Source organism: Mesoplodon bidens (assembly GCF_964165515.1).
Source record: "Mesoplodon bidens genome assembly, chromosome: 12".
NCBI classification, from domain to species: domain Eukaryota; kingdom Metazoa; phylum Chordata; class Mammalia; order Artiodactyla; family Ziphiidae; genus Mesoplodon; species Mesoplodon bidens.
The window spans coordinates 63,873,039-63,881,896 of NC_138168.1; the positions used below are offsets into that span (position 1 = coordinate 63,873,039).

General features: G+C 37.4%; 1 pseudogene across 1 annotated transcript; it reads left to right on the forward strand.

Moving 5' to 3' along the window:
* The first annotated feature begins 7,538 nt into the window (after positions 1 to 7,538).
* Positions 7,539 to 8,108, forward strand: LOC308626133 (small ribosomal subunit protein eS12-like; annotated as a pseudogene). Its single transcript has one exon. The product of its transcript is annotated as a small ribosomal subunit protein eS12-like (transcript).
* Positions 8,109 to 8,858: the final 750 nt, after the last annotated feature.

The following is an 8,858-nucleotide window of genomic DNA, read 5'->3' on the forward strand; positions in this document are numbered from 1 at the left end:
GCTGCTCTTCCACAAACTCGCAATAGTTTGATGGAAAATAAACAGTTTCTAAAGAAAGAAAATAATAATAACACCTAATTTATAGGATTATCTTGAAAGTTAATTGAAATGGTAAGAAAAGTGTTTAGAACAATATCTGGCACAAAGGAAGTACTCAGTAGATATCAGCTAATATATTCCAGCCCAGAGGAAAGATAGGGTGCAATGAAACAGAGCGTGGGCCAGCTGATTATTGTTGGTACAGACTAGTACACGTGAGAGTTTGATAGCCAGAGTTCACTTCGACTGGTCATGGCATCTGTCCTGATTGGTCAGCATATCCATTTTGACTGGTGGGGAATTAATTGTGCTATGTGGGTTGTTTATTATTATTTATATCATCCCAGAGTCTAAATCATTGGTCCTGAAACATTAATATACACTAGAATAAGTGGAATTCTTGCTAAAAATGTGGTTTCTTGGACCTCAGCCCAGAGAGTTTGGTTCAGTTAACATGGAGTGGACCCAGAAATATTGTATACAAACACTGCAGGTCTGCTGTCTGAGAAACTCTGATTTGGAGGGTCAGGGAAGGTCATCTAGAAGAAGTAACATTTAAACCAAGATATGAAATTCTAGTTCCTGTAGGCAAGGAGATGGAGAGAGCAGAATGGAGTAGGAGATTATTCTTCTCAGAGGGAACATTGTGGGCAAAGGCACAGAAGTTAAGGGAGAGAAGTTCAGAATGGCTGCAGTATTGAGTACAAGGGTAGAAACAATGGGAAAGGCTCTGGTGATAAAGGCATTGTAAGCCATGGATTTTTATTTTATCTTTGGGACAACGAATAGGAAATCACATCACATATTTTAAGGAAGGGTGACAGGATTGTATTCACACACCGGCAGAGCTCTGGTTTTGTGCAAAGGGGAGAAGTCCAGCAAGTCAGAGGCAGGAAGCCAGCCAGTGGGTTCGCTAGTGAAAACTGTTGCCTTGACAGATGGCCTGTCTTCTGTCCTCATTCTCACACTTGGCCCTCTCCCTGACTCCTTCCTCTCTCCTTGACCCCCTGGACCTCTCTTGACTCACTTAGCCACTCGGGTCTTATTGGCTTTCTTCACATCAGGTGTGGCCTCCCTGCTCCTGTCTCTGGCAAGAAAGATGCACTGCTCTCAGTGCCTGGTCACATGGGTGCCTGAGGAAGAAGAGAAAGAGGAGGGAGAGGGTGGAGGTGACTCTAATGTAAGATGTGAGAGGGCAGGTCATGCCCATCTTTTTGTGGCTACAGAAGTGGCAACGTGTAGCAATAGCGTCTAGGGGAGTAGTATAAAGTAGGTGCTCAGCAAATACTTGCTGAAAGAAGGAGAGCTCTGTCTGGAACAGTGGACCCATCCGTAAATACCTGAGGGTAATTCTAACCGCTACAACCTTGTCATTGTCAATTTGGAGTCATTTTAATTCATCCGTTTGATCATACTTTCTTCTCTTTTTTTCTCCTTATTCTTTGCATATTTCCTAACAGGGAAAGGCGGTTGGACACCATTTTTTCATTAGTTAGTCAACCTCAAAATGTTGTTATTTTAGCGATGCATGTTATCCTGCTATTGTATCTTTGGCTTTTTGGAATTACTTTGCCAAAGCAGAGAAAGTACAAATCCTAGAAACCTGTTACTCTCTAAACTCGCTTCATAAACCAATCCAGAGTCATTTTCCACAATGGGATTGAGAAAGAAAGAACAGTCAGTAAAGAAGCGTAGCACTTACTAGGTTACCCTTCAGATCCCATCCTTCAGTAAGCACTTTGGTGCAGGATCCCAGGAGGGCAAGAAGTAGAGAATGAGGGTTAAATAAACTTCTAAAATGCTATAATTTTACAAGGGCCATGCATTAAAACCCTGGGATTAGTCCCTGGAAAATCATTTATTCAATTATTAAGACAAAGTTATGGATAATGCTTTTTCCTCCACCTGACTGGATATTTGCTGAAGCTGAGTTGTACCCATTGACAATAGGGATTAGGAAGCTTTTGCTATTAAGTGCCAGCTGTGTGTTTAATTGTTACTGCAAGAAAAATAGGATTTACTGGTAAACTGTGCAGAATTTGAAACAAAGTACCCTTTTTACTTTTGTAGGAATGTGGATGCTAACCAAATGTGTCCGCATGGTTTCAATTAAGCGGAAGAATGTTAAATGTAAAGCTAAATTGATGAAAATAACCAAACTTTCTGACAAACCAATAAATTGGAGTCTAGAACTCATTGCCCATACTGTATGGCAGCCAGAGAAACATTGCTAGATCATCAATTTTTACTTAATTTTTTGAGTTAGTTTATACTTGAAAAGAAAAAAGGAGTGCTAGGCAAGTTATTTAAATTCTTCCCAGCTATAAACAGAATATGCACATTGGATGTGGACTTTATCCTTCACTGTATGCAATTGAACTGATTGTTTATTCTTTTAGCAATTTCCTCAGAGAAATTTTCAGAAACCCAAGACAAAGTTTTCAGGGAACTTTCATGTCAACATTTTGGCAAATGATCTGGCAAAATGCTAGTCACTGGACTATTTTTCTAAACTCCTCCGACTGCTCCATAGCAATCCTTAGTCTTTTAAAATAATGTTTTAATTTTCCTTCCCTCAAGTTTTTTTACTCCTTCCGGTTGCTGTCATGGTGAGATGACAATGTTCTCAAAAAATTATATGAGTTTGGAGAAAATTCTAAATTTCTTGCTGAAGACAGGATAAAATTACACAGTCAGAATGTAACTCTGTGTACATTTCTCCATATGTCAGAAATTTCTAGTATAAAAATTTACCTCTGAATAGGTCTTTTTATTTTGTGAGAAATGGCAGGAAAGAAACTGTTTAAACAAAAAAAAAATGTGGAAGCTAGGGCCATCATCTTTACTGTTGTGATCTTTGTGTGATGTGAAATGGGCACTCCTTGCTGAATCATGGCCCAGGAACCCTGTCCCCACATCTTGTTCCCCATTGCCCTACAGGTTCAGAGGCCTCCTGAGATCCTCTTGCTTAGAAAGTAGAACTGCTGCCAAATGTAGGGTGGAGTCTCTTGGTTTTCATGGCCCTGGCTCAGGTTCAGAGATTGCCAGGTGGACCCTGTGTTCTAATTTGGTGCATTCCCAGCCGACGGCCTATTCACAACCTATTTTATGCTGTAATTTTAACAACAATTTTTTTTTAATTAGATGGTCATTCAGCACATGTTTTTGGTGACCACTCAATAAGTGTTATTTTTGCCAAATTACTTTTTGGGCATTGTCATGAAATTGCTCCTTTAAATGCTTTCAGATCAAGTTTTCAAACCTTTTTTTCAAACTCACCCAAAATTTTAAATCAGACATAATTAAATATATTACATATTTACATTAGACTCTATTTCAAATTTTTACTACCTATTTAAATGGCATCCAGAGGGGGAAAATAAAGTAATCTTGTTTGAGAGTAGGTAATACAGTTTTCCATAAATTTACCTTTGGATCTAGTTGTTTCTAATGGTTCTGACTTTGCTCAATTAATATTGCTGCTACCACCCCATTAACTGCTATATTAAATATGTATTAAGATGCTCTATTGATAATAAAGTATTTGAGCATTTTATGTAATGATAACCATCCAAAAGTTGTATCATCTGCACATTTGACTAGTTTAAACCTCTAAGGTATTCATTCACATCACAGATAAAAATGTTGAGCATTTGAGTTCTGTGATGAGCCACTGAACATCTCACTCCAAGTTCAGCTGATCTGAAAATACTTATTGTGCATTCTCTGCTCAGCCTTGGGATGCAAAGATAAAGAATATTACATGGTCTCTGCCCTATTTAGAGTTCAATAGGGATGATAGTAATGCACTGATTGATAAATATATTCCAGCCAGCTATGAATCCACTTAATGTTGTATTCCTTAGGTCACATTCCTGATTCTTTCAATTTATCAAGTGCCTTCTATATATCAGGCAATATGATAGGTCTTGGGAAAAAATAAAACATGGTCTGTGATCATTATTTCATCTACAAATTTACCCTGAAAGACTGTATCAAGGGTTTTGCTATAATCAATATCCACTATGCCAGTTGATTTAGGATAGTTTCCACCATGTGGCTTTACTGAATTCGGATAGCCATAGCTTGTAGAGAGCAAGCCTAACTCTCAAGTTTAGGATGGTACCTGAAGCTTTCTGATACTCTGTCTCCTTAGACATCCCTTTGACTTTATCAACCTCTTTTGTAGGTTTTATATTTTTCTTATTACTTTATTTTTAGAAAACTCCATCGTATATTTGTATTTCTTTTTTAATATATAAATTTATTTATTTTATTTATTTATTTTGGCTGTGTTGTGTTCGTTGCTGCGCACAGGCTTTCTCTAGTTGCGGCGAGTGGGTCTACTCTTCATTGTGGTGAGTGGGCTTCTTATTGTGGTGGCTTCTCTTGTTGCAGAGCACAGGCTCTAGGTATGCAGGCTTCAGTAGTCATGGCACGCAGGCTCAGTAGTTGTGGCTTGAGGGCTCTAGAGCACAGGCTCAGCAGTTGTGGCACATGGGCTTAGTTGCTCAGCGGCATGTGGGATCTTCCCGGACCAGGGCTCAAACCTGTGTCCCCTGCATTAGCAGGCGTATTCTTAACCACTGTGCCACCAGGGAAGTGCTGTATATTTGTATTTCTCATTCATCCTTTCTTCTCTAGTCTTTCAAATCTCCCTGCTCTCCAGTTCTATCCAGGACTTCTCAATTTTCACACTGGTGGTCAACCTTAAGTCAATTTATCACCCATTCCAACATTAGTACTTTCAAGAGATATGTAAGGACATCTAATAAATGTGTTGGGCATGATATTTATCAGTTGTTGTACATTATCACTCTCATACATTTGCTTTAAATATACCTGAGATCACTTTTGTCTCTAGCCAAAAGAAGTTGTCATGTGTAATATGGGGTAAGAAACGTAACTCTTTACACCGCAGAATCAAGGCCTGATAAATGCAAGGTTATTATGAGGTTGGTGGGGCAGTGTATTTCAAAGAGGGGTTTTCAGGAAGGTCTTAATGTAACATTCTGCACTAAAGAAATACCATTAAGCCCACTTCATCCAATTTGCCCTTCAAGGCCCATTGAGAGTACTTATGAACCTTCCTATCACAGCATAAAAGTTAATACAGTTTAGAAGGTTTTCCACTTGAGGGATGGTCAACCTTTTTATAATCCTTTAATTACAATTCTGTGCTGTCATTTTGGTGCAGAAGTGATAACATTCGGATCCAACAATCATTTATTATTGAGGGCCTATTGAGTATAGGTGCTCTGATAGGCACTTTCATAATAATTTGTTATTCTCTATTTCAACAAGTATATTTTCTTGAGAACTTATGTGTCAAGTTTGTGTACTATATGGAAGATTTGATATTTTGTCTGAAATCTTGGGAGAATCCTATTGAATGTAAAATACGAAGTTAAAACCTCTAAGAAAGTTCTTTGTGTTTATTTTACCAAAATAATTGTGTGAAAGTTTCCCATATTCCAGAATCTTAGATACAGAACAACAACAAAATGAGAAACTTTTATTATAGGAATATTGTTAATATTTTTATTTGATTTTCTCAACAGAATACAGAATAAAGCAAAGATCATGTATGAGAGAAAATATATACATTTTTCCTTTTTACATATTTTCTTTTATTTTTGTCTTTTTTCTGCTTGAAAGTCATAATAATGTACAATGAATATAAATTTACAACATATTTAATAATTTTGTATTTTATATGAATTTTAATGTCAATATTCAAATTCAAACAGTGGTTTGGATGAATCCAATTTATATATGAATGACTCAATTTTGGTCACCAGGAAACTTGTGTAACTCACTTTTTGGTGGATTCCCTTATATTCGCCTTTCAAAAGTGCTGACTTGTCAGTGTTGGTTAAATTCTGAAAAGAGATCAGCATGGAACTCAGAATAGGCTCAGAACTCAGATAAAAAACCTTGTTCCTAGTTCTAATTTAGGCTGAACATTAGCCGTATTCTTTGCTTCTCCATATTTAGCATTGATAAGTTTCTATTGAATAACAATCTATAGGGATTCACTAAAAATAATTTTAATTTTAAGAAGTTTAAAATAATAATGATAATAAAAAACAACAGCAACATCAGTAATATTAGCTAATATTTATAAGGCTAATTGTTTTAAATATACCCTCTTTTTATCCTTAAAGCACTTTATGATTGTAGGTTATCAATATTATCTCCATTTTACAGCTGAAGAAACTGAGGTTTCAAGAGGTTAAATATCTGCCATGTTCTTAATGCATATTTTATTGAACGTCCTTTGGATTTTTTTCTCTCCATTTTATTTGTCTTATATGAATATTACAGTGATAATAGGTAAACCTAAAAATCTAAAATCAGTTCTCAACAGGTTTGAAAGGTTTTGTGTAAATATGTGTGTGTGTGTGTATTCATACAAATGCTTACCTAAATAGTGTATAAAATCTGATGTAACATATAAAAATACTAAAGAAATGCTAGATTTGAAATTTGAGACTAAAAATAACATTGTTCAATTGTTAGTAGCATCAAAGAAACATTTGAAAATTATATTATAGAAGGTTAAACAAATGGGAGAGGGGTTATAATCTCAGGCAGTTTTTGAGATTTAGTGAGAAACCAATAAGGGTCCTTGGGACAACCTTTAGAAAATGCTTTTGCACAGGATGACCTCTTTTTTTCCCTTCGGGCTGTAACAAAGGGCATTTTGTTCATAGAGCAATTTATGTCAAATCCTTTTTTGAGCCCAGGAAGACCAGATTTTTGCTCCCAGGTTGTATTTCTCTCATCCTTCTAAGGTCAAGGTTTGAAAAAAATCTCTAAAAGCAAGATTCAATAAATACATGGGCTTGCTAGAAATATTTAGTCACTTGGTCTTGTGATTGTGGCAAATCATTCACTTGAGCAGAACCCAAAGGGCTTGTATTTCCCGTTATGGGAAATACAATCTGGGTAAGATGGAGAAGGTTTTTTAAGGGGAGAGGTTTGTGGGTCACTTCAAAGTTACGCATGTTTACCTAGGGTTCTCTCCTTGAGGAAACTCTGTTAGCATCAGCATCCATATTTCTGTTTTTAGTTTAGGATGCTCATTTCTCCTCCCCACTCAGCCCTCCCTTCCTGGTTTTTTTTTTTTTTTTCTGATGGTTTTGCAGACTCAAAATGCCTCTCTCGGGACACAGTGCAGAGGTCTGGGATGTGATGCTGAACCACCAGTGGTGATTTAGAACAATCAAGACCCCCTGGATGTATTTTTATACTTTACCAGCAGTTTGATAACTAAGGACTATAAACTTTGAATGGTGATTCCAAGTCCCTGTAGACTGTCAGGCTTACAATTCACCTTTCACACTATTTTATAGAGAATGACACTAGCTCCTGCCTTTTTAAAAAAAGTAACTTCTGGTTCATTAGAAATATTGAAACATGATATGTTATAAATGTAGAAAAACTATGATGGTTGACAGTATTCTTATGTATAAATTCCTTTTTAGGATGGCCTTTCCTTATTTGTTACTTATAGTAGCAAATAATCAACCAAATAAGTTATTTGAATGTACATATCCATCACATAAAACCCATTAAAAAACTCATCATAGCTCTTGCCCTGCCGCGGCGGAGTCGTGCGGAGGCAGAGGAGCGGGTGCACTCAAAATTCAGCTCCACCTGTAACCCACCACCATGGCCGAGGAAGGCATTGCTGCTGGGGGTGTAATGGACGTTAATACTGCTCTGGAAGAGGTGCTGAGGCCCGCTTTCATCCACGATGGCCTAGCACATGGAATTCGTGAAGCTTGGCAAGTGCCAAGCCCATCTCTGTGTGCTTGCATCCAACTGTGATGAGCCTATGTATGTCAAGTTGGTGGAGGACCTTTGTGCTGAGCACCAAATCAACCTGATTAAGGTTGATGACAAGAAACTAGGGGAATGGGTAGGCCTCTGTAAAACTGACAGAGAGGGAAAGCCCTGTAAAGTGGTTGCTTGCAGTTGTGTGGTGGTTTAGGACTACGGCAAAGAGGCCCAGGCCAAGGATGTCATCGAGGAGTACGTCAAATGCAAGAAATGATCAAATAAACAAACTGGGCTCTTGTTCCTCAAAAAACAAACAAACACACACACATAAAAACTCATCATATCCTTTTGGTACAGAGTGAGAATATCTTATGCAAAAAAAATGGATTCTATTTTGATTTTTAAAATTTAACAAACATTCACTGAGAATTGACTAAATGCCTTGTACTCTGCTAAGTGCTGGAGAGTAAAAAACAACAGCTCCTGTAGTCAAGAAGTTTCCAGGCTAGAATATTTCTTTTCCACAAAAGTAGTGCTATGCTATTAAGATTACATTAAATATTATAACCAAAAAAAGACAGTGATTTTCAAGATACGTTCTTAGTGGAACTACTGTTTAAACTGCAGTGTATTAATAGGCAATACTGCAAGGAAGTGTTCTGCAGTCAAGTACGTTTGGAAAATGCTGATTAGGCAAATTTAAATCGGATTCTTTTTGTACCCCTCCTCCAGGAGGTGGGATGGTGATCAGCATCCCCAATTTACCTGAGCTCAGAATTCTTAAACACCTCCAGGAGCAGGGTCTTGTGGAAAACAATTTTTAACAATGAAATATTCATTTTTAATAGCTTTAAAACTTTTGTTAAAGGACACTTGCTGAACTAGAAAGTTCCAAGTGACAGTTGTCAGGGGACTGAAAGATCTGCTGCGTGACAGTTTGCTTTCATGGTTGGAGAGCGCCCTGAGCCTGTCAACTTTTTACCTGACATGCTACTCCTCAGAAAATCCCAGCTCCTGCCTTGCCTTGTTTC